This window comes from Callithrix jacchus, chromosome 5 (genome assembly GCF_049354715.1).
Source record: "Callithrix jacchus isolate 240 chromosome 5, calJac240_pri, whole genome shotgun sequence".
NCBI classification, from domain to species: domain Eukaryota; kingdom Metazoa; phylum Chordata; class Mammalia; order Primates; family Cebidae; genus Callithrix; species Callithrix jacchus.
The window spans coordinates 148,750,717-148,777,384 of NC_133506.1; the positions used below are offsets into that span (position 1 = coordinate 148,750,717).

General features: G+C 46.2%; 1 protein-coding gene across 6 annotated transcripts in view; it reads right to left on the minus strand.

Moving 5' to 3' along the window:
- The window catches only part of SLC7A1 (solute carrier family 7 member 1), an 85,082-nt gene that overhangs the window by 33,080 nt on the left and 25,334 nt on the right, over positions 1–26,668 (minus strand). For 4 of the 6 annotated variants that reach the window (XM_035303359.3, XM_035303361.3, XM_002748919.6 and 1 more), the window contains one exon: positions 10,985–11,084. The exons of the other annotated variants lie outside the window; for them this stretch is intronic. The gene's annotated coding sequence lies outside the window, so the exon portion shown is untranslated. The remainder of the gene's footprint in view (positions 1–10,984; positions 11,085–26,668) is intronic. 6 annotated transcript variants of the gene reach the window in all.

Genomic DNA, 26,668 nt, shown 5'->3' on the forward strand with positions numbered 1-26,668 from the left:
GTATCTGTGGTTCTAGAGACTCAGGAGGCTGAGGCAGGAGACTGGCTTGACCCCAGGAGGTCAAGACTACAGTGAACCATGATCACACATTGCACTCCAGCCTCGGTGACAGAGGGAGACCTTGTCTCAAAAAAAAAAAAAAAAAGACTAAAGGAGACTGCAGTGAACCATAATCACACCACTGCGCTCCAGCCTCGGTGACAGAGGAAAACCTTGTCTCAAAAAAAGGAAAAAAAAGACTAAATAAGCTCCTTAACTATAAGAAAACTGAATTGGAGAGAGTAAATCAGAGAATCAAAAGTATGAGGATGAAAGGAATGGTTCAAAAATTATGCAGCTTGAAAAAAAAACCGTCACAGTGCAGTGGGCAGCACAGACGGCACAGTGCACAGGGCATGGCCCCAGTCTCACCCGGCAGGGCTCTGCCTGCTATGAAGTACAACTTCTGAGCTGGGCCCTTTTAAAGGCCCCAGGGTCTGCATCTGGCTGACCCCAGGCAGCTAGTGACATGCTGAGGATACAACCAAATTCCACCCAAAGTGACTGATCCCATGCCTGTTATGTGCAAAGCACTGTGACAGCTAGGATTTAAGAGAAATGGGCAAACCCCCAGTCCCTCCTCTTGGAAAGTAAAGCGTGGTGGGTTGAGGTTGAAGGGTGTGAACATACACAGCGGCTCCTGGAGCAGCAAGGTCCTGAAGGGGAGTGTAGGACCAGAAACAAGTCTGCCTCAAAAGGCTACTATTTTCATGGGGGAAAAAACATGGCCTTCCATCAAGAAGTACAAAGGCACAGAACCATTTGGGCACTTCCATACATCGAGCTGGAAGCCTTGGTTATAAAGACACTTTACATTCTTCTAAAATCCACAAGCTGCAGGCAACATGACAGCTCGAGTCTGGCACAGTGGGACCCCAGGGCCAGTATGATAGCTGAACCAGGAATTTCAGTCCTTCAGGCCTCGGTGGTGACTTTACAGCCTCGGCCACAATCAGAAAGCCTGAGAGCCCCACCTCCCCGCCACACGTTTCTGCCTACTGACTCAACAGGGCTGATCACAGGACTTCCCAGGGACCTCCGAGGTCCCACACGCAAGGTTTACGGCACATCACTCTACGTCCTACAGCAAAAACAACGTTACATGGAGAGGGGTGGGGAGGAGGCAGGGATCAGAGGTTCCGTAGGAGGATGGAGAGGGCGTGAGGAGGCAGGCATCAGATGTTCCACAGGAGGAGGGAGAGGGTATGGGAGGAGGCAGGCATCAGAAGTTCCACAGGAGGAGGGAGAGTGTATGGGAGGAGGCAGGAATCAGAGGTTCTGCAGGAGGATGGAGAGGGTATGGGAGGAGGCAGGAATCAGAGGTTCTGCAGGAGGATGGAGAGGGTATGGGAGGAGGCAGGAATCAGAGGTTCTGCAGGAGGATGGAGAGGGTATGGGAGGAGGCAGGAATCAGAGGTTCTGCAGGAGGAGAAAGAGGGTATGGGAGGAGGCAGGAATCAGAGGTTCTGCAGGAGGATGGAGAGGGTATGGGAGGAGGCAGGAATCAGAGGTTCTGCAGGAGGAGAAAGAGGGTATGGGAGGAGGCAGGAATCAGAGGTTCTGCAGGAGGAGGGAGAGGGTATGGGAGGAGGCAGGAATCAGAGGTTCTGCAGGAGGATGGAAAGGGTATGGGAGGAGGCAGGAATCAGAGGTTCTGCAGGAGGATGGAGAGGGTATGGGAGGAGGCAGGAATCAGAGGTTCTGCAGGAGGATGGAGAGGGTATGGGAGGAGGCAGGAATCAGAGGTTCTGCAGGAGGATGGAGAGGGTATGGGAGGAGGCAGGAATCAGAGGTTCTGCAGGAGGATGGAGAGGGTATGGGAGGAGGCAGGAATCAGAGGTTCTGCAGGAGGAGGGAGAGGGTATGGGAGGAGGCAGGAATCAGAGGTTCTGCAGGAGGAGGGAGAGGGTATGGGAGGAGGCAGGAACAGAGGTTCTGCAGGAGGAGGGAGAGGGTATGGGAGGAGGCAGGAATCAGAGGTTCTGCAGGAGGATAGAGAGGGTATGGGAGGAGGCAGGAATCAGAGGTTCTGCAGGAGGGAGAGGGTATGGGAGGAGGCAGGAATCAGAGGTTCTGCAGGAAGATGGAGAGGGTTGGTGTGGGGGGGTGCGTGCAGGGAGGGGAGGACCTGAGGCTCTACTGCAGGTGGAGGTCCCTGGGCTGAGCACCCACCAACTGCAGAACAGCTTCCAGGCACAGTGCGGAATTCAGCCAGCCAAGGGACAGCTGCCCATACAGGCCGTAATGCAGGCAAAGACCACACACAGCATCGGGCCTCAGCCAGGTAAAAGTAACTAAGGAGCTCTAGGATCTTACCCACTCATAGCATGCAGAGGCCCAAACAAATAAACAAATAACCTATAGGCCAAAAGAAGATAATGCTGTCCCAGTGAAGGAACCCAGTGAGATCTTTACAGTGTGAATCTGCTGCTGAAATGGTTTGCAGTCCATAAACCATTTAACTTCTAATGTCATGAGAAAACACCAAGTCCGAAAGAACTTCATATAATCCCAATGAGTAAGTATGTGGGTGTAAAATCCTAAAATATTAACTGAGATTATCTTTCAGATTACAGGTATGTTTTTGTTGTTTTCTTCTTTTCTATCATTTACTGTGTTGTCTAGAATGACATTTCACGTTTTCAATGAGAAAACAATAGTCATGACCGAAAAAACCTAACATCCTGGGGCACCAGCCAAATGAGAGTCCTTTACATAGTTTACTTAGTCTTTTCACCCCCTTATCACATAGGCAATACCTTGCATTCTAGAGACAAGGAGACGCAGGCTTGATTACAGCTCAGTTATTCTCAATGCTGGTTGCACATCTGAATGATCTGGGAAGATTTTTTAAAGTAATAATGCCTGGCCCCACCACAAATGAAGTCACTTCTATAATATTCTCCCAAGTAACATCCCCAAGGGCATAGGACCAAGGAAAGCTGCAGCTGGAGCTCAAGTCTCACTGACTCCAAAGCTTTTAACTGTCCTCTGAATTGGATCGACAGATTCTGGGGAATGGCATACTGGGGCAGTGAGGAGAGGGTGTAAAATAAAGAAGAGGCACAGATGGTACCATGCCTGGTGGAGAGGGCACAGGTGACACCGCACCTACCTTGTGTGGCGGGGGGGGCAAGCTCTTCCCCAATGACTCAACTCGACCCCCTCAAGGTGCTCCCCCAGGCCAAGGGCTGCATCCCAATCATCCTTCTATGCCCCTGGCACCCAGCGGGCACCAGAGAGTATTGACAACACAATGCACTAGGAAACACCATGAAAACAGAACTCACTACTCTCCTAATGCAAAGAACCATCATCATCACACCACGGTACTAGTACTCGTACTAACAGCTACCATTAATAGCTATTAATTCCTCATAATAATTTTTTTCTTTTAAATCTCAATAACCCTCTGTTGGTCAGCTGTGTCTGCCTCACCGAAGCAGAGGGCAGACAAGCCCTATCAGCTCAAGGTTCCCGTCACCAGGGTTTCCCTTCATCGAAGCTTTGCCACAGGCACTGTTGATTCCACCTGCTTCACTCAGCTCAAGTCTTCCAGTGCTGTTTACCCAAATCAAACACTGACATAAAAAACGAGACGCCAGTGGAAAAGCTACATCTTCACAAAAACAAGAGAACACCTGAAAAATGTTTCCCCCTGAAGCCAGCGGGGTGAGTGGAGAGTTTATGTCTCTTGAGTTGTTTCCGTCATCACTCGGGAGGGTAGTGCTTCATCAGGAGAGACATCAGACCCTGCGCGCAGAAATGCGTTACGACAAAGACAGGTAGCCTATCCTATAGGAGCCCGGGGCTCCTCGGACACATGCCTTTTCATCACACTTGGGCAGCAAGGAAAGGAAACATTGGTCTACAAACCCTGTGGGCAGGTCTGCAGGGAGACCCTCCGCTGCCTCCCAAGTGCAGCGTCAGTCAGCCAGAAGCAGCAGGGAGCTGGCCCTACACAGAGGGAGCTTCCATGAAACAGGCTGTGCATCTCCTGTGGGCACTGCACTCGGGCCTTGGGAATGGCTATGGAATTGGCTCTCACATCTCAAGATGGAAAAAAGAAATGTTTTAAACAAAGTTCCCCTAGGATTAGAACATTGGCACTTTAATTTTCTGAGCCTCTAAGGTATCCTGAGAGTTAAATTCGTTTTCTTTCACTCCTTCTATAAGTTTCCTTACAAGGAGAATCAGCACTGCAAACGAGAGCAAGGCAGAGGGTTCCATGCCAACCTAACTTAATTTTCACTGGACATTCACAGACTGGTATTTTCCCACTCACTCATGTATCCGTTCAACAAACCTTTAATAAACCCACGCAGTCCTCCAATTCACACACAGGCCTGGCAACACCTTAATTCCAAAACCCCTGGAAATTTTCACTTCTCCCCCAGTCTCCTCATCATCACAAGTAACTTTATTTTTGTGAAAAAACTTGGAACTCCTAGAAAAGTCACTGGTTCAAGAGGAGACAAAGCAACACTATGAACAACAGGGCACAGCCCAGGAAATGACCTGAAGGACAGCCTCGCAGGGAGGGGGCCTGCTAGAAACAGCCAACGTCACACACCACAAGCTCCACGCCACACACCCGCACTGCCGTGTGAAATCCTCCTAAGGAAGCTATCAAGTCACAATGGCTGGTCCTCTTGTAAGAATAAGAACACAGAGTGTAGCAGGCAGGTTATACCGCCTGCCGTCACGTAACTTGTGAGTAGTAAAGCCAGGATTTCAACCAGGTCACCTAATTCCTGAAACCCTATTCCATGCCAGGTGCCAAACTGACTCAACTTTGACCAAGCTCATTCTCCCTGCTGCCTGGTAATTCTTACCCTGTTACCCTGTGTGAAATCCTACAAATATAAAAGTCACAAGTTAAGAGACAACCTCTTCTTGCATGTGATACCCCTGTAAAAATGAAGCCCATTAATACACATGCAGTAGAGTGAATCGATGTAATCCATCCACTTCCCGTAGAGCCAGCTGCTGGCCAAATCCCACGGGCTGTGAGGTAACAGGAACTGTATCTGGGACCGAGTAAAAGTGGGTAATTTTGGCTGTAGGACCCAACCAGGGGCTCCAGTGGAAAGTTGTGGAAAGGATACAGACAGCAGAGGCCTGGAAGGGGTATGTGGAAGGAAGTGGCAGATAAGGCAGATGGATTACATATTATGTTGGAGATATGATGTCCCTGATAAAAATAGGGGGAAAGTGTCAAAACAGCATTATAGCAATCCTTAAAAATCATACCATAAAAGTAAGTGTATACAAAGAATTGCAGTGCAGGAAGAAGTGAGGCAGTTGTCTCTAGACAGAAGCAGATTATGAACGGTTTCTTCCATATTTTGAGTTTTAAAATGTACAGCTTCTGAATTAAGGGAAAGAAAATCTCTTTTAATGAAATCAACAAACATGGAGAACAAAGGAAGGCATGAGGGTCCCACACAAGCCAAGCCCACCTCGAGTCTGTCTAGGAGATGCTGATAAGCGGGAACACGGGGCTGCACTAAGCTTTTCACATTTGTGCACGTTTGAAAATTTCCAAAATTAAGTGTAAATAGGACTTCGTTTGGGGCTGACACAGTAAACATTGAGGAAACTCCACTACCTGCACCAAGCAACCCACTCCACAACCCTAGTGCCAGGACAGCCCCAAAATGCTGTAAGCCGCAGCCACATGTTAACTAGTTAAATGGTCTTTTCATATGGGGTTAGGTTGAGCCCTATGAAACTGTCAATATTCAAGATGTGACCTAGAAAAACAGCCAAGAGTCAAGGATGTATAACAGTTAGACCTGTCCTCACCTCTCCTAGCGGTGTCCTGAGACACTTCTCTGGGCCTAAGTCTGAATCAATGGGAAATGAGACTGAAAAGCAACCCTCTCTCACACTATAGCCTCTACCAGAAAAGCTGATGTGAGTACCACAGAACAGACTTGGGAGTAGTTTACAGGCTACTCAAAAGCTGGCGGCTGTCTAAAACACTCAGCACACACGTTCCAGAGTGATATACTGGAAGGAGCACAAGTGAATTTTGCGGTTCACCCCTTCCTTATCTTTCTACAGGTAACAATCTCGCTGGGGAGATGGATCCCATGCCCGCTGGACAACAGGTGGCATGCCAGTAACTGGGCGAGGCTGGCACGCTGGCCTGTGATCTGTCACTTGGAGCAGGGGCAGGGCAGGGTGGCCCCTTTCGGGGTCTTGAGTAAGGGCCAGCTAAGGGATTTACGCCTTTATTTAAAAGCAAAAGTTTTATGCAAAGGAAGAACATCCACAAAACGTGATTTTGGGCAGACTAATCTGGTCTGTGTAAGAAACGCTGGAAGGAAAAAACTGAGGACGACTTCCAAGTCCTTGACGTCCAGCATTCTCTTGCTTTTTGGTGGCAAATGAATACGCTCGCCTTACAGCATAATATTTTAATCCAACTCATACACACCTTTGCGTAAGCGAATGCTGTGACCTTTCATATTTATCTGCTATTTGTTCCCCGGTCCCTGTTTTATTTTCAAAGAGCCCTGACACACACATAAAACACACACCCGTAGTTACCATGGGGATTATCTATGCAGCACATGTCATACACAAGTAATTCCCACCAGGAAATGCCACATTTTATGGTAGGTCTTCCTGCCCTACTCGCAATCACACTTTTTCACTGGTGACCAGAATTTCAGACACTCACTCCAGAAGGAACACACTTCTAATCTGAAAAGAACGTCACAGTCTCTTGGCCTGGCTGACCACCTTGACTGTCTTCAGTCTTCAACAAATACTGGTTGTACTTTTCTGATGAGGAGGACTTATCATTATGTGGAGCAGATATGCTAGCGGGCATGAAGAGAAGAGCCTCTACCAGAGAAAAGAATGCAATTCAATTTGCCTGAAATTCCTTTCAGGCATCCGGAAAGAAATAGCCAATTGCCCACATTGCTCATCTGAACGATCAAAGGCAGGGAGAAAACAGCACCCACGGACCAGAAGGAAGCCTGCGAAGGACAAGGCAGCTTGAAATAGGGGACCAGTGCCATTCTTTCCCACCATATGAGAGTGCCAGAGGGGTGAAGGGTGGAGTGGCCCTTTTAGCACACCACGTGGTCTATATTTTATCATCCGCCACAGGCAGTGCCACCTGCATTGCTTTCATGGAAGGCACCAGAGCAATACCATGACCACAGATTGTCACTCTGGAGTGCCACACGAACTTGACCCCAGAGCCAGCCCCTCAATATGACAACATTCGACTCGATGTTCCAGACCGTGCACGATCGAAATTCTTCATTTTTTGGTTACAGCTTTTTGACAGTCAGACTCCACGTATTTTCAGAGAATCAGGAGAAAGAGAGAGCACAGATCACATCTATTGTTTGTTTGTTTGTTTTCTGAGATAGAGTCTTGCTCTGCTGCCATGCTGGAGTGCAGGGGCACCATCTCAGCTCACTGCAGCCTCCACCTCCTGGGTTCAAGCAGTCCTTCCACCTCAGCCACCCGAGCAGCTGGGACTATAGGTGTGCATCACCACACCTGGCTAATTTTTGTATTTTTAGTAGAGACAGGGTTTCACCATGTTCGCCAGGCTAGTCTTGAACTCCTGACCTCAAGGGATCCACCCGCCTCGGCCTTGCAAAGCCCTGGGACTCCAGGCGTGAGCCACTGTGCCCAGCCACCTCGATTGTTTTTTAAGAAATTCTTAAAGTCTGAAAAGAGACACTTCAACATATGCCCCAAATAATATTTTCTACAGTCCCCAATGCCTACAGGAAAACACACACACACACACAGAAAAAGAGGTAAGGACCTCTTGCCAGCTGGAAGTTCACTGACATACCAGTCATCTGAGAGCCAGGACCACATTTTCCTATACAAATAACATGACAAAACTGCAGTTAAGTTCCAAGGCAGCTCACAAAAAGCAATTTAGCCCACCTCACTCCTAAAGTAGGACCGGGCACTCCGGAGCCACCCACCAGCCAGCAGGGCCAGTGATGACTCAGGGCGAACATGTTGGCTTCAAGGGAAAATGGGTCCTGTGGGGCCGTGATCCTGTAGAAGGTTTAAAATCAGGGACAAATGCAGGAAAAAAGCAAGGAGTGAAATAATTCCTTATAACAATAGCAGATGGAAAACACTTCCCTACTCCCCCTTTCAAGGAGTAAAGGTGACCTGTACTGGGCTGGCTGGACGAAGCAAGCAGCCCTGCTGGGAAAGCCCCGTGACCACCAACTGCAGGTGGCTTCTGGGAGATGCAGGCAGCCGCTAGGAACTGTGAGTAGCCTCTGCGAGCTGAGAGCAGCCTCTGTGTCAGCCAAAAAGAGGCCAGGACTCAGTCCTACAACTAGAGAACATGAATCCAGCCAACAACCTAAGGGAACGTGGAGGATGACATTTCTCCAGTCAAGCCTCCAGATGAAAACCAAGCCCAGGCCAGCATCCAGACAGCAGCCCTGTGAGACCCCAAGCACAGGCCCCAGCGAGGCCCCGACTCCTGCTGATTCCTAGCCCACAGAAACGTTGAGAAAATGAGTTGTGTGTTATTTTAAGCTGGAGAAAGAGATGACTAATCCATGGTGCAAACACTCTTGCGTGATGATGGGTGCACTGGTGTTCACTGGCTCACGGAATCCTTGGGGAGCTAAGACCAGAGCAGCAACCTTTCTTTAATGCATTGCTGCAATGGTGGGGATAACCATGACTTTGCCTGAGGCTATTTTGGAAGGCTGAATGATTCGAAAGTAATTTTCTCCTCCTGGAAAATGGCATACATTAAATAGCTGCTATTTCCTTTTTTAAAAATGAAGTGATCTGCCTTGGGCCATGGTTATAGGGAGTAATGGGAGCTCTAACGATGAGACCATACATTGTCCCTGCCCTCAGAGTGCAGAGCCTGGAAAGAAGCAAGTAAGTAACAGTTCCCAATGATCCATCCATGCAACAGCTACCTACGACACACCTATTATGTGTCCTCCCTCCTTGCGGAGACGGAGGCAGCAGCAGGGAACAGAACAGAAGGGAGAAGACAGAATGTGATAAACAACAAGCGTGGCCAAGACGGAACGGCCTCCAGGAGACGTGCCACCTACGTTGCCATGTGGCACCTGGCCTGATTCTCTTCAACAGGAAAAGGTGACACCATGGCGGTGCCCAGTAAGCCATAAACTCTCCTGATTCAGACAGGGTTTGGGACTTGTGCCCCAAGACCACCCAAGGGCTTCCCCTCACACCTCGATACTGCACTGCGTAGCCCAAGAAGTGAAGAGTCTGACTTAGGCTATTCACTCAGATGTCTACGCCCAGCCCCAGGGTTAGGTAACACTGGAAGATGTTCTAAAATAGTCCGTGAAGGCAGCAGAAACACATCTGACTGGGGCCATGGAAGGAAGAATGCAGAATGAACTCGCTCTAATTTCAGTTATTTTACTGATTAAGTACCTAAACTGAGCAGGAAAGAAAAGGGTGCTCAAGACTCACACACCCCAGCAAACAGCGGCTTCTGGCCTGTGCAGATTGTCCTCCCACTTCCCTGCTGGCCAGCAGCTAATTTTACCTACTGCCTTTGGGAAGGTGCACTTGGTAATCCTGCACCTTTGTTTCTGACATTTACAAGGCTGTAGCAGCCTCACAAACAAGGTGCTTACTTATAGCCTAATCCTCCCCAGGAACTTGAGGCTTATGGGCAGCCCCTCCTTCCTCCTTAATTCTCATTTCAAGGCAGTCTGCTCAAAGTTGCTTACATGTGGCAAAGGTCACTGGCTATATTCCCCGGAAGTCCTTCTGATTAAGAACTCAGTGTGGCCTGCTGAGTCTGAGTATGTGTGCATTCCTAACATAGCCAAAGTCTTGGAATTAACTCTATGAATGGCCTCAAATGACTAAGAATGTGAGAGAGTGGGAGAGAAGTCAGGTGAGGTTCATTACATACACACACACATGCACACACGCACACACACATGCCCTCAACTGAAAAGCTTTACCTCTATTTTTTTGTGATAAAATAGCAACAATAATGATGAAGCTTCCATTCTCAGTAAACATTTTTATTTTAATAAAAAAATAACCAAGCAGTTAGCTTGAAGTATTTTATAGTGGACCTCTTTTCCCCAAACTACATCCTACGCCAAACCCGAATAGAAGAATCAGATAAAAATGAAGCTACTCGTAGTTAAAGAGAGATAGGGGACAGAGGGCCTCACCGGCCAGCATTTACCGACCCCCTGACCCACCTGGCTCTTATGCCCACTTGGAATTAACTCTCAAGCTGCAAGGAACACCCTGAAATGCCACTGCCCTACAGCAGATGGTTACAGCACCTAAACCAAGAACAAGTCACAGTAGAATTCCTAAGTAAAAGGGAGAGAAGTTAAAGAAAGGAGAAGAGTGAGAAGAATGGGGTCAAGATGAAAAGTTCTGGGGCAGGAAGAAAACTGGAAGCTGCCCTTGCCCTTGAGAAGTGCAAAGGCTCCAGAAGTCATAGACAGAAGCATGGCAGGATGGATCACAGCCGCTGTGCTGCACGCCAGTGTCCAGGAGCCGGGTGGCACAGAGCACGAGACAAAGCACCCAAGGTCCGCGCCAGGGATGACGTGGGACAGCTCCAGGATGATCCTTCCCCAGAGCCTGCCCTGGTGACCAGGCCTCAGGGACGGAAGGCCTGGCCAGCCATGGGATAAGAAGCCGTAGGATAGGACTGAAGGAAATGCAGGAATTTAAGGAACATACTAAAGTGAAAAAATGGGCTTGTTTTCTGCTGAGTCAGTGGGTAGCCACATGAGTCTGAAAAGTACAGCAGTTGGGAATCTAAAACAGAAGACAACTGGGGGTTTTAGTTGTCAGTTAACTTAAAAAGTCAACAGACAACCAGGAGTCTAAATGAATAACAGTCTAGCACAAAACAGAATAGCATATTCTAGCATGCTGGGTCATGCTGACAGGCAGACTATACCTGGAATGTGACGCGAGGCCTCAACACCTTCTCACCAGAGAACAGCCTCGATCTTGAAGCAAAGATGTCTCAAGAGAGGTACAAAGAAGGTTCTGGGACCCTGAAAGGCAAGGAGGAATCATCAGATATGTTCAGATTCGACCCCAGAATGTCCAAGTCTGTGGCTGGTACAGGGAAAACAGATTCAGCTCAGCCCTGGGGCAGGGAGCACATGTCACCTTAACAGCAACTGAAGACAGGGTGGATGGCAAAGGGGCCCACCACAGGACGTCATCGGGGGTGAGGGAATCTGTGGGGATCGCTCCCGTGTGAGGCCCCTAGGAAATGGACCTCGCCATACGGTGATCTTGAGCCCGGACACAGATCCCTGGTTGGGGGAGTCGAGCTGAGGGAAAGCAGGAACCGAAAGAGGGACTATGTTATTCAAAATAATTAACAGACATTACTTTATGGATATTAGGACATGAAAAGCGTTGTGTACACTTTCGGCTTCTTATGGTTTATTGTTTGATTGTGTTCATTTTGGACCCTTGTGACCTTCATTGTAAAATATTAACTTAAGTATCTACACTTGGTAACTTACTTACCGTAGCTTACAGGGCGTAACCATAACTTACTTACCATAGCTTATAGGGCGTAACTGTAACTTACTTACCATAGCTTACAGGGCGTAACTGTAACTTGCTCACAATTGTTAAGCACTTACTGGGCGTTACTTACTTGCTGGGTGTAACCTATTTACTGGGCTTAACTTACTTACTGGGCGTAACTTGCTTACTGCAACTAAGTACGTTGATCTGGAGTAAACAACTTTAACTTCAGAAAAGTATATAATGAGACATATTGCAAAAATAAAATTGCTGCATGGGCATAGCGCATGTAGCCCTCCAGACCTCGCTCTTTTCTATCTCCTTTTTTTCTGGTGCACGCTCTCTTCCAGGTTTGGGACCCTCTCGCTGGACGAGATTCCCGGGCTCGCGTTCAGTTCACAACAAGGGGAATTCTGGGAGAAGATGAGGAGCCAGGCTAGATGCCCTCCACACCAGAGATTCCACCACTTTATCTCTGAAATTAACTCTAACATTTCAAAGAGGAAGATATAAAAGCATCACACGAGTAATCTCCTTTCACAAATCTAGGGCACGGCTGTAGACATGCAAAAGCTCTGAGGCCCTGGTTAGGGGCCACAAAGGCGAGTGAGTCTGCTCCTGATACCGGTAGTGACCAAGAAGGTTATCCTAAATCTGGGATGCAGGACTTTTGTTACCTTAGAGTGGAATCGTGCTGGCCAGTGACTGGGAGTGCCTGGTGTGAATACAGCTTGAGGACACGCTAGGAAGAACCTAGCAGATGCACGGTATATAAAGTCCTTCGTTTTCTAAATCTTACCATTTACACTCTGCACAGATTCTTGCACTCACCCAGGAGCTGAAGAGGTTTAATTAAGCTGTCTGAAATATGATTTGCACCTAATATGAACCCAGTCAAGATTATCATTATACCAAAAATGCACATAAAGATGCTAATCAACAGCTAGAGTTTTATAACTTAGACAGCAGCAAACCAGATTTCCCACAATTGAAATCTTATTCTATTCCACCTACATCATCTTTCATACTTTGATATTTCATCCTACATTGATATTTAATTCCTTTTCACTTTCTATGTTGAAAATGTCAAACCTACAGAAGTTGAATGAATAGTTACTCTTTATCTACACCTCCCAATATTTAACATTTCGCCGTATTTGCTTTATCCCCCTTTAGCCCAATACATGCTTTCCTCATGACCACTGTGATAAGATAGAGCCATCTTGACAACTGATTTCTAAATATGTTGGTAAGTAACTGCTAAGAATGACATTGTCTTATCAAACTAATGCCATGATCACACCAAAGGAACTGAACATTAATTCAATAGTATTTAAAACACAGGCCGCAATCAAATGTCCCTAATTGTCAATTGTTGCTATTTTTTGATGCTCTATCACATACCATGAGAGCACTGAGAACAATGAAGGTTGATAAAGTCAGGTTCATAGCCCAGCAGGGACACAGTATCCTGGTGCCCCACTGCAGGATGGGTGCACCCTACCCTCTGTCCCGGCAGGAAAGAAAGTAGTTGGACACCAGGAAAAGCTTTGGCAATGAAGTGATGTTTGGATGATGAGCTTACCACCCAGAGAAGTGGGGAAGAAAGGAAGCATTCCAGAAAGTGGGCATTGACTGCAAAAATGCAGATTTGACAATGGCCCCCAAAGATGTCCACATCCTAATCCCAGGGAACTGTAACGTCAAGTTACAAGGCCAGCAGAATTCAGATACAGAGGAATGAAGGGTGGGCCCGGAGTGATCATAAGAGTCCTTACCGGATGGAAGAGAGTACAGCAGAGTCAGTGATGGGGGGACACCATGTGAGGTGGCAGCCCTGCTGGCTTTGAATACAAGGGACCACCAGCCAGGAAACGTGGGCAGCCTCAAGGAGCAGGGAGAGGCAAGAAACGGTCCTCCCCTCCCCTTCTCTTCCCTGCAGCCCCCAGATGGGAGTGCCTCCCTGCAGCCCATACCTTGATTTGAGCCCACTCTGGACTTCCCAACCTGTAGCACTGTAAGATAATACATTTATGTTGTTTTAACCCACTAAAAAAATAATGTAGAGGTTTGAGAAAAAAATGGAAATGGCAAGTGTTGCGGGCTGGGGTCAAAGTCACCTGAGTCCTTGTGGCTAAAACAAGGAAACCACACTTTATTTTTGAGGGGAGGGAGGGCAACCATGATTGGGATTCGAAGTTTAGAAAGTTAACTCCTGGAAACCATCGTTCTCAGCAAACTGACACAGGAACAGAAAACCAAACACCGCGTGTTCTCACTCATAGGCAGGTGTTGAACAATGAGAACACATGGACACAGGGAGGGGAGCATCACAACACTGGGGTCTGTGGGGGTGGGTAACTAGGGGAGGGACAGCAGGGGGTGGGGAGTTGGGGAGAGACAACATGGGGAGAAATGCCAGATATAGGTGATGGGGAGGAAGGCAGCAAACCACATTGCCATGTATGTACCTAGGCAACAATCTTGCATGTTCTTCATATGTACCCCAAAACCTAAAACACAATAAAATGTATATATTAAAAAAAAAAAAAAAAAGAAAGTTAACTCTAGGAAAAAAAGAGGCAGAATCTAGAAGGGAAACAACTGACGACATTTGCTGCAAGCAATAATAACATTTGAGCTTTCAAGAAAAATGGGAATTCCAGAAAACTTTTATTCGTTAACAAGATGTGGACAGCTCCCTAAAATCTGAATTTTCTGATGACACTGGGGATGACGTTAACAAATGTGCTGTTTTAAAAATATATGATGAAATGTGCCAGCATTTGGAAGATCTATATAACTCAGTAAAACGGTAATTCAGTAAAACAGAATCATAAATGCATAAAAGACTGATCTGAAGTGTAAGACAGACCTGTATATTTTAGAGTATAAACAGCTTACTAAAATGGCTTCAGATTCCACAGTGGAACCCACTATTGCCCGTGGAGTTTTAATGTAATATCAAGAAGGTATAACCACAATTACCTGAAAAGGCCATTAAAGTGTTCTTCCTTTTCTAGGTACATTCCTGAGAAGCCGTATTTTCTTTGTATACTTCCACTAAAACAGAACGTCCAAACTGACTGAATGCACATATATGCATCCAGCTGCCTTAAATTAAGCTAAACAGAGAGGTTTGTAAATATGTAAAACAACTCTTCTCACCTAATTCATTCTGGAAAACTTATTTTTCATAAAAAAATGTTACTTAACACAAAATGGGTTCATCATTGCTATTTTAGGTAGATGAAGACATTTATTTCAAGTTGTTCTAAATTTTAATATCTTTCTTTCTTTTTCTTCTTTCGAGACAGGGTCTCACTCTGTCACTCAGGTAACAGAATGCAGTGGCATGATCTCAGCTCACTGCTGCCTCAACCTCCCTGGACTCGAGTGATCCTCCCACATCAGCCTCTCAGATAGCTAGGACTACAGGCATGCACCACCAAGCCTGGCTATTTTTTGTATTTTTCGTAGAAATGGTTTTGCCACATTGCCCAGGTTGGTCTCAAATTCCTAAGCTCAAGCAATCCACCTGCCTCAGCCTCCCAAAGTGCTGGGATTATGTGTGCCACTGCACCCAGCCTAAATTTCAATTTCCAATTCATAAATATTGATAGACACAACCCACATAAGCAAAGCTCGTTGGAGTCCTCAATATTCTTTAAGGGTGTCAGAGGGGTTCGAGATCAAACAGTTTGAGAACCACCGCTTGAAAGTTTGCCCAGGGAAATGAACACAGCCAAGCTTAATATATGCTCGACAGGAAGAATGCTGCTCTCCGCTTTTTAGGCATGAATTCAGCAGCCTGCTGCAGTGACACTTGCTCCTATCATGGTAAAAAAGCAGTTAACACTAAATTTGAAAGTCTAAAGGAAGGCATGCCATATGTTAAGCCAGGATGAATTCATCAGGATTAATGGGGCTGGAATGCACAGCAAATAAATGCATTAGTAATGCTTTTCTTTAATCCAAGCATGTTCCAACCAATTTACCGTAATTTCGAGATTTGAAAATTCCTTTGTTAAAAGCAGAGTAATACAGTGCTACACCTCAGATGGAAAGAGACCATTTGCTTCATAAATATAGCAAACAGCATTCCAACCCTACCCTTGATGGGCTTCCAGGAGTACATGGAGACTGTAAAAGTGTGATTGTGACACCATGTGGCTATATTACAGTCATGTGTCACTTACCGACAGGGATATGTTCTGAGAAATGTGTCTTCAGGCGATTTCATCCTTGTGTGAACATCCTGGAGTGTACTTAGAGTGTACCGCCAGGAATCTAGGTGGGACAGCCTACTGCACACCTAGGCTGCACGGTATAGCCTTGGCTTCTAGGCTACAAACCTGTACAGCATGTTACTGTACTCAATACTGCAGGCAACAGTAACACAGTGGTAAGTATCTGTGAATTGAAACATAGAAAAGGGACAGCAAGCATAAGACATAAAAGATAAAAACTGGTACAACCTTATAGGGAGGGCACTTCCCATGAATGAAGCCTGCGGGGCTGGACATTACCCTGAGACTCCATGAGTGAGCGGGGAGCCAATGTGAATGAGTGGGGAGCGAGTGTGGTGGGGGGTGGTGGTGGAGAGAACATGAGGGAGGGTGAGCAAGTGTGAGTGAGTGGGGAGTGAATATGAAGACCTAGGACATGACTACACACTGCTGTAGACTTCAGGAACACTGTACATGAAACTACACTAAATGTGTAAAAAACACTTTTCCTTCTCCAATAATAAATTAGGCTTAGCTTACTGTAATGTTTTCACTTTATGAACTTTTTTGTAGCTCTTTTACTTTTTCACATTAACACAGCTTAAAACGCAAACATTACACAAAAGCATAAAATATTTTTTGGCCTTATTCTATAAGCTTTTTCAACTTTTTTGTTAAAAACCAAGACGCAGACAAACATACATATTAGCTTAGGCCTACACAAAGCCACGATGATCAATGTCACCGTCTCCCGCCCCTGTGTTTTGTCCCACTGGAAGGTCTTCAGGGGACAGGAACACACAAGGAGCTGCTAACAATGCCTTCTTCTGAAAATACTTCCTGAAACACCTGCCCGAGGCAATTTTACAGTTAACTTTTCTTGTAAGTAGGACTATACTGTAAAATAATGAACAAAAGTATGGTGTAGTAAACACATAAGCCAGTAACATAGTCGTTTATTACCTACCCCACCTAAGTGCATGTGCTATACTTTTAGATAACTGGCAATGCACCACCACAAACACGTGAGTGACACGTAGCAGAACAATGTCACAAAAGCTAAGATGTCAGTAAGCAACAGGAATTTTTCAGCTCTGTTACAATCTTATGGAACTACTATCACAGATTTGGTCTATCATCAACCAAAACATCATTACGGGGAGCCAATGTGACTGAGTGGGGACCGAGTGTGGTGGGTTGCGGGGGAGGGACGGAGAGAACATGAGGGAGGGGTGAGCGAATGTGAGTGAGTGGGGAGTGAATGTGAAGGCCTAGGACATGACTGCATACTGCTGTAGACTTCAGGAATATTTGTAGGCTGTATATTTGTAGTGGACACCTGGCACACCACGAGAAAGTCCATGCATAAAATAACCCCAAAATATCAGAAAATGTATCCCACTTAACAATTTAAAAATCAAAAGGAGTCAGGTGTTCTGTTAAGTACATGGATAAGAACCACTAAAAAAATCTTTAAATTTATTTTCTTAAACATAATGCCCAACTTTTTGGCAATTTACATAGCAGTTCCACCTGTTCTTACCCTATTCTTCACTCAACAGTTACGCACTGAGTGCCAGGTAGTTCCAGAAACTGGGGATGCAGCAGTGAACCAACTAGACCAAAATCCCTATCTCTGTGGAGTTAATGTTCTATTAACGGGAATGGCTCTTCAAAAAATAAGAAGGGACCAAACACTAATGAAGGCAGCACACTTATCTCCTAAAGTAACTGCATGAAACAAGGAAAATAGGATGAGCTCCAACTCCACACACGGGTGCGCCTTCCCAGCAGGAGGTCGATGTCACGGTGATTGGTGATATGCTGGGGGGGTGTCAGGAATGAAGCTACAAGAAACCACAGTTCAAGGCGGGGGGACACCTCTGTGAAGTCACCCCCTAGCTCCAACCAATAACTGTGGTGAGAGTCAAGCCCTTTGGGATGGCCAGATTCCTATGGAACAGCCCAGGCAGCTCCCAAGGGGATAGGTTGCGGGTGTCAGAGTCTTAGAAAAAGAGGGTATTTTTAGTTTGAAAAGGCAAACTACAATTGGTTTAATTTTTCCTTTGACATATATTGTTTTGAAATTTCCACAGTTTTTTTATTAAAAGCATTGGGCTAAGAGACTGAAATAACTTTCCTGTTCAAGGACAATGATGGAGGACAGAAATCAAAACCTAATGTGCACGATAAAGGCTTCAGCGTCCCTGGAACCACAAGGGCAGACCCCAGGCATCACTGAAGAATCCAGAACTGTCCTCTGAGGCCCTCACGATCTGAGGCCTTTCTACCCCTTCTGTGATGAGCCCCACACACAGCATGGATTGCGTCAACGGCTGACCGTCCCAGAGGCTGTTCTGCAGACAAGCTAAGAGCTGCGATTCCCAAAGGCTTTTCTAGACCACAGAAATGGGGGCAATCCCCTCTGTCCTGGAGCCTTCCAGTCGTCAGAGTCCAAATCTTAGATTCATCCAGACTCATTAACTACAGCAATACAGAGTACTGGCAAGGAATACAAATGAATGGTACTAGAAACCAAAACCTTCACATATCGCATTCCCCTGCATTCCTGACGGACTGCACGTCCTGACTTCTGTAGCTCCATCACAGCACAGCTTATTCTCAGCCTGCCAATTTCAGTGACCACACCCTGTCCTTTACCTGATGACTATGAATTTTCCAGCTGTTACTCAATGGTCCCCAGGCAAACTCCAGAGAATGGGTTTGCCTCTTCTTGACAATGTCAATAGTGCTCCCCCTAATTTCTTTGTTTGTATGTCATGCTGACAGACAAAACTGTATGTATTTACTATGTACAACATAATGTCTTAAAGTACATATACAAATATCCAAAATCTGAAATGCTCCCGAACCTAAAACTTTGAGCACCACCAGGATGCTCAAAGGAAATGCTCACCGGAGCATCTCCAATTCCAGATATTTTGGATTAGGAATGCCCAATTGGTAAGTATAATGCAAACAATTCAATCTGAAGAAATCCCAAATCCAAAACACGTCCGGTTCCAAGCATTTGGATAAGGCATCCCCACCCCGTACACTGTGAAATGGCCGAACCTGGCGAACTGACATTTGCGTTACCTCGCGTAGTTATCACTGCTGTGGTATTCGCCTAATTTCTAATGTGTGTCGTGGTTCCGCTGTTATCTGGAACCTATACCACTTACTGTCCACTCCCTAAGGCAGCAATAAAATTTCAATGTAAAAGCTGTTGAAAAGACCCCGCAATCTATATAACATTTGTGGTTCTACAACACTTACTAAGGGGTGGGAGATTACAAACTCTAAAGGAAATGTGATCAAGGAAGAAGCAGCAGGACATTTACCCCACCTCCAGCCCTTCAATAATTAAAACCACTTCAGCTCATTTTGCACCCGGGAAAAGACCACTTGGCTCAAAACTGAATGATTCATCCTTCCTTTGAGATGCATCATACTCTGAGAAAAGACTACAAAGTCCTTCTGTGCTGTGCACTGCACCAGGCCAGAGAAAACCGTTCTTACCTACTGATGTAAATCTAACGATGGCTCCAAAAGGGGCAACGAGAGAGGCTGGGGGGACAGAGTCGGGGGTGACTCTGCCCCCTGGAGGACACCTGACAATGTCTGGACACATTTTAGGTTGTCTCAGTGGAAGAAGGACGGTGGTCAACAAGCAGGCAGAGGCTAAGGATGCTGCTAAATCCCACCATGAACAGGGCAGTTCCTCAGCAAAGAGGGATCCATGATGTGCCAAGGCAGAGAAAGCCCACCTCACTGTGTCCAGTGGTGGATGGCAAAGTGTTCTGCAAATTTACATCCTTTTTTTTTTTAGTGTTTCACTATTTAAATTATAACATTAAAAATGACAAATTTGTCTGCAAAATAGGGACAAAGATATTTATAGGAAAGCAAAACTTAGTCATCACATCCTTGGAGAACCCTCGAGGTCCCCAAATCAGACAGAGAATAAGCAGCAGCAGGGGAAGAACAACAGTCGAGGATGAAAAGATGCAGTGTGGATGAAGACAAGCTTCCCGTCAGAATGAATCCAGGCTCTGGTTTCTAAGAGTGAATCTGACAGCCTGTACAACTGTTGGGGAGGCTTTCGCCCTGAAGGCAGCATGGAGAAGATGTGCAGCTTGAAGAGTCGGCACTGCCAGCACCTACCCTGTGCTGTCATGTGTCTCCCAGGATGGGCAGGGACATGCCGTCCCCACTTTATGGATGAGATGCTGATGCTCAGGAAAGGTAGCTCAACACTGAAACTAAGGCACCACTCCCATTTTATTAGACAGTCCTCCAGTTACGAAAAAGACAGGGTTTTGGTGCTCCTGGGGGAAGGCCATCTTTAGCTGCTGAGAGGCAGTTTGCACCATGGGGATGGCAGCTTCTCTCCAAGTGATGCTCTGCTGGCTGATGAGAATTTTAAAACACCAAGTTCTAAGCTCAAAGAGCTGGAAGGACCACCTGGTCACCTAATGCCTAATGCAGAAATCCTCTCAAGATGGTAAAAGGAAAACCACGACTAACACAGGAAAATAGTGGGGAGAAAGAGGAAGGGAGGACAAGGGCTGGAGGGAGGGGTGGTCTGGAAGAATACACTGATTTTCCATCATTTCCCGCCTTCCACTTGATGGGCTCTCACCAACGACCCTGCACAGCCTACCTCTGGCCCAGCCAACAATAAATGCACCCCTCACGTCAGTTTCAGGCCCACTGACAAAGGCTAACACTGCCATTAATTGCCTACGATGCACCAGCGCCCTCTCCTAAGGCACTTCTTCTTAAATGAGTGTGAAATCTCATTTAATACTCAAGCCAAGCCTTTGAAGGTTATACAGCTGCTACACTTGCTTCACATGTGAAAAAACCAGCTGCATAAAGAAGGTTCTATGAAGTGGAATCTCGGCTCAAACCTCAGTTTGTGTGTCTAACTCTAAATCCACTCTGGTGCTCCACTATTTTCAGTGCTACTTGGAACTCTATGCAAGACTTAGAACAGCTCCCCTAGGACAACAGCTGTAATGAAATTACAGTACAAGTTTAATTAGATGCAAGGACATCCTCCCACTTAGCAAATGCAGTCAGACGCAATGTGATGAGGAGGCAAATGTTTTGAGGAAGGCACTGGTATCAATCCCTGCTCAATCACAGACTAGCTGAATAAGCTGGGGCAAATGATTCTGAATCTCAATATCCTCCCTTCTCCAATGAGGAAACTACTGCTAAGCTCACAGAATTATTTAAGAAAATAAATAGAGGTTATGTTTATAAATATATTAAGCACTTTTCAAAATAAATACATTCTTAGATAATTTCTTTCAGTAAATGGCATGCTTCCAGAAATACTTTCTCTTCAATACATTCTGTTCTTCAACTGCACTAGCTTGTAGCTGGCGTTCTGAAATTTCTCTGCCAAATAGCTAAGAAACTACACAAATAGATAAATGCAGCCAGGGGGAGCTGCTATTAAAAGAAACCCTCTAGTTTAAGTTAAGAATTGTTTGATGTGTGAATAATCAGCTCTTAATTACATGGTTTGTCAATATTTTAAGAGAATCATCTCATTAATGAGCTGCCTGGGTAGACTGTGGCAACCATGCTGAATTAGGATATTTGATGTTTCTGTCTGCCAGTGACTTAACCCAAAAGAGCATAAAATACAGACCTTGCCAATGAGGAGATGACATGTTACTGAGAAGGTAAGAGAGCTGCTCATGAAGACCCATGGGTACCATACAAACAAAGGGCAATCTCAAGATGGCCAGCACAGAGAGGAAGGAGGCCTGGGGGGACTTCAGGGCAGGACCAACAGATCCTGGCTGGAGTGGTCAGGAGAGACTGAGGCAGGCATTCCCAGGACAGGCCCTGGAGAAGCACAAAGGGTTCCAGGAGGCATTGGCCTGCTGAGAGGCGGGGCAGAGCGGGCTCAACCCACCTTCTCCGGGACCTCTTCTAGGTCTATGACATCTTCCCTAAACACACCTATACACTTTGGCCCACACTTGGATACTCTCTCATGACTCCGTAAATCTGATCCACAGTCCTTTATACTCAGGATCCCTTTCTGCCATCTGCCAGGGCCCAGGTGGATCTCAGTCCACCATACAAAAAAAAAAAAAAAAAAAAAAGCCTCTGCGCACCTACTGTGGAAAGACAGCGTCCCTCAAACATGCCCAGTGGGCTCCCCCAGGATGCAGACAGTAGCCCACCTTACCATTTCCCTGATCTCATTCTTGGGCTGCCTCTTCAAGTTATCCCCACCCCGCTCCTCTTATCCAAAGCTTCCTAACGCAGCAGCATCTATACAGAGAAGGGATCCTGTGGTTCTAGGCCAAGGAACCACCACCCTATCTAGATTCTCACACTCTCAAAAGGCAGTGAGTTCGATCATTATTAACCCACCTCTTTGCTCAGTGAAAGCCCTAGTTATTTATCCTCTCTGGGGCCTAAGAGATGGTATGGATTGTTTCACCAAAACCCAAGAAAAGGACAGCAGCAGCGAAGGCTGTACAGCAGTGTAAATGTAGTTAATGTGATTGAACTGCACAATTAAAAATGGCTAAGATGGCAAGTTTTGTTATGTGTATTTTCCCACTATTAAAAAATGCTTACAATTCAAAATGGAAAAACAAAACAACGAAGAAGATTGCTCAAAAAGTGCACGGAGGCACAATACAGCAATTCCATCTAGGTCAATGCTCAAGATAAAGGAGTGCAAGTATCTATGTGAAAACTTACACCAAGGTTCACAGCAGGATTATGCATAAAAGCCAAAAAGCAGAAACAGCCCAAATGTCCGTCGACTGCTGAATGGATAAACAGAATGCAGTATATCCAGACAATGGGATATTACTCAGCCATGGAAAGCAATGAGATTCTGACACATGCTGCAACACGGATGGACCTTGAAAACACAAGGCTAAGTGAAAGAAGCCAGACATGAAGGGTCACAGGTCACGTTTCGTGTCATTCATTTATATGAAATGTCCAGAATGGAGATGAAAAGGAAATAAGTGGCCGCGTAGAGCTTGGCTAGGGTGGGAATGACTGTTAATGGCCATCAGTTTCCTTTTAGGGTAACGAAAATGTTCTGAAATTATGGCGATGTTTGCGTAACCCTGTGAATTTGCTAAAATCCACTGAATTTGTACTTTCAATGGGTGAACTTTATAGTATGTAAATCAGATTGATAAAACTGTTTTTTTGGGAAAAAAAAAAAAAAAAGCCAAGAGGAGCTCAATCCAAAGGAACCCCAATTATGGTTTTCCACGAACCATGACAGGCAGATTTGAACTTGAACTTCTATTCAAGTTCAGTTGCTAAGGCAGCACTTTCTCCCACATACTTTAATTCTGCTTCAGGTCAAAACCCTACCACCCGCTCCCTGAAAATCAATCATCATGGCTCCAGTTGCCAGTGGTAAGAGGCTCTCCACTCTACTTGCACAAGCTATTTATTATTATACGTGGCTATCATTCTGCTTTAAGAGTTTCACGACGGCGAAATTAGCTCCTATTTGATAAACTCTCCCTACAACTGCCACCTCATCTTCTGGTGTTCTGTTACACTGCAAATACAAGCTCCTGTTTTAATACACGGCTTAAATATTTCACAGTGACAGGAGCAGAATAATAAAAATGGGGAAGGATGCAGCGTGTTTTGATTTAAATAATGTCATATACATGATTTTTAAGCTTTTAGGTCAAAACAGGGTGTGGCGGGAGGGAACCCCTCTCACTCTGCAAGTCTATATGGTACAAGATCTCAAAAATAATGAGATGGCTTAAAGAGGTAATCAGAAGAGTAAAAGCGCCTCAGACATTCGAAATGAAACAAAGTCTCAGCCCAGCCCAGTATTTCCTGAGGTCACCAAGGCTCACTACCAGGCCAAAAAACTCATCCAGGAGGCTGGGAAAAAACATGCCCAGCTCAGGGAGTGGGAGACAAATCTTGGGATGCTTCCCACACTGAATGTTCAGAATGCTGACAGGGCTTGGCCGCAGCCTTTTCTCTGCCAAGGCACACCTGACAGGTAGACTCCTGCCACACTCCTGGGCGTTTACAAGCTGCCAGGTACAACTCCCTGCAGGCAGGCATTCCTCCACGGAAGCAACACGGAGAGTGTGGTGGTTCTAAAGGAGCCCACACAGACAAATGAGCCTCGGGTGCGGCCAGGAGCTCGTGAGAGCAGCACAGGTTCAGGGACAGGGAGACTGACAGCCAGTAATTACCAAAGGGAATTAAGCAAGCTCTCGCAAGTCTTGGCGCCTGAATTTCTGTACTTTTTAAATGGACTTAATTTGTTCTCCTGGGCCTCAATCACTAGCTGTGTTGCTGGAATTCAGCACAGGAACACAGCTTGGGGCAGGTAATGTACATGCCCTTGAGGGTGAAGTGGCCCTAACTTTGGGGAGGGGTTGAGTCCAAAGAGCTCCCACCCAGGGGACAGCTCTTCACAGAGGGGCAGAGTGGGCGGGCACCCCACATGCCTGGCACCTGTCAGTCAGGACTCCATAAAAAAAAAAAAACAGCAAACAGCTCTGCCCTCTTGTTTCTCTTCTAATCTTACACAGTACTTCTCTAAGTGCTGAGAGCATTTTCATTGGGGTGAAACGGTCCCAACAGGCTACATCTGAAACATGGAATAATCAAGGAATGTGCTGCTGGGGAGGAGTGAGCTGATCTAATCCACTCCACACCATGGTCTCCCCCATAACTCCTCTGCGAGGCTCTGCTCTTTCTGTGTGGCATGGACACTGTCCTTTAGAATATTTCTCCTTAAAGGAATCTATCTTTTACGACTTTGGGCAGATTTTTAAAAAAACATGATGTATTATTCTCATAAATGGAGCACCACCAAAATTACCTGGAATCCAATCTTAAAATTCACATCCACCACCCAACCTGCGAGAGCCAGCTGTTTCCTGAAGAGCCCCATGTGGCTACATATATGGGTAGTGAGCTCTTAAGGTGCTAGTCACCTATTTTTCCTAAAATATATTAGGACTTAACGTACCATTAAAATAAAAACGCTTGTGCCTTCCTTAAAATCACCTTGCATGCAGAAGTGCACAAAGCACATAGGGAGTGACGATCTAGTCCAAGAGCTGACACATAATGGCGTTTGGCCCATTTTTGTATCGACCATGAATTATGAATGATTTGTATTTGTAAAAGATTGTGTTTTTAAAGAAGTGGAGGGAGAAAAAAGAGGAAGGAGAAAAAGGAGATGATGATCGTGCAACCGAGGCCTCGTGTGGCCACAAAGCCTAAACTATGCACCACCTGGCCCTGCAGATGCCCCACTTGTGGAAGCCCTGATAAGTCCGTCCCTTTATTTGACCACAGGGCAACTCAAGTCCTAATACACCGAACATCTCAGAGGCACCTGAACATGTCTCCAGGCTTCTGAGCAAGTGAAGGAAGATTACCCAGAAGCCACCAGCTTACATGCATCAAAACGGGTCTCTGTCCAGTCAGTCTGATTCCATTTTAAGAGCTGACTCTTGCCTACAGCAAACAGAAATGTGGGCTGCACAACTCACCTGACTTGTTTTGTCCTCAGCTCAGCTGAGGGCTCCTGGCTCTGACCTGGCTCTGTGCCCCATGCCTGAAATTGCATCCTGTTTGCCTCCAGGGCCACTCCCTGCTTCTGCCATCCCCACAACAAGGCCCCACTGTGTGCATCCCGAGCTCTCTTGGCACCGGCAGGGAGGAGTGAGGTGAGGGAGGACCCTCTGCCGGCCCTTCACACAGCCAGCTGCAGCCTCAAAACCATCACTTTCCCTCAGGCCGAGGGTGTTAGAAGTGGTCAGGGCCCCCTCACTGCTCCAAGCTGTCAATACCCTGCCTTGCTTTGTAAACAGTCACTTTATTTAAACTCACCTCAAACTGCCCAACCTGAGAATGCACTCTGTTCCCTGCAGGACCCCTGATGACAACAGCCTTAGAGGCAGTGAGCTCCGGATTTCTGTAGCCACCAGGCCCACTGCAAGGGGGAGGGCTTGACCTCATGAGGCGGGGGCTGAAACAATCACATGGTAGCCCTCCTCCTTCTAAATCGAGCTCCTAAGGACACGAGACATCACCACTACCCCATTCTCAAAAGTACCCACATTGAGTCTAATGATCAGTTACAACAACACATTGCACTATCAAGACAGATTTTTTTTTAAAATTCTGCAATGTAACGCAATAACATCTGAGCAGCTGGTATGCAGCAGACACTGTGCTAGGTCTTTCACATGCCTAGAAAAGCAGCCATCAATCCTCATTTCATAAATGAGAACATTGAACCTCAAAGAGTTTCAGCAGTGCTTATCAGAGCTCTAAGTGGCTGAGGCGGGAGTCGCCCCAAAGGCCCCTCGGATCCACCTCCATGGCTGGCCAGGCTCCAACTAGCAAACAAAGCACATGGCTGACAGCTAGTCTGGTCACAGATGTCTTGGTCACATTACACAAATTTAAAAAAAATCAGAACCAGAAACAAAAGTTTCCTAACACAATACAGAAGCTCCCTGAAGGACACATTCACATAATCACATTGCCTGGGTGGGCCACCAGGTGAAATTACCTAGCACTTCCCCACCTGCCTTTGAATCCTGGGGAAGCTCATTCACATGTTCCTCTGGCATCAAATGAATGGCTGCTGTGCTATAAGCACTGGTCCCTCTGCTGAACCTCCTCTACCGCAAACTCAGCATGGAGGAGGAGGCCAAGGCCTGCTATGTGCCTGGATACAAAGGCCTAGCAGCTTGCATCAAGCAATGTTACTGACTTGTCATTGAATAGGAAAATTCTTTCCATATCCCATTTTATATTTCCTCACTAATCTGATGAGGAATCAGAAGGCCTGCTCTCAC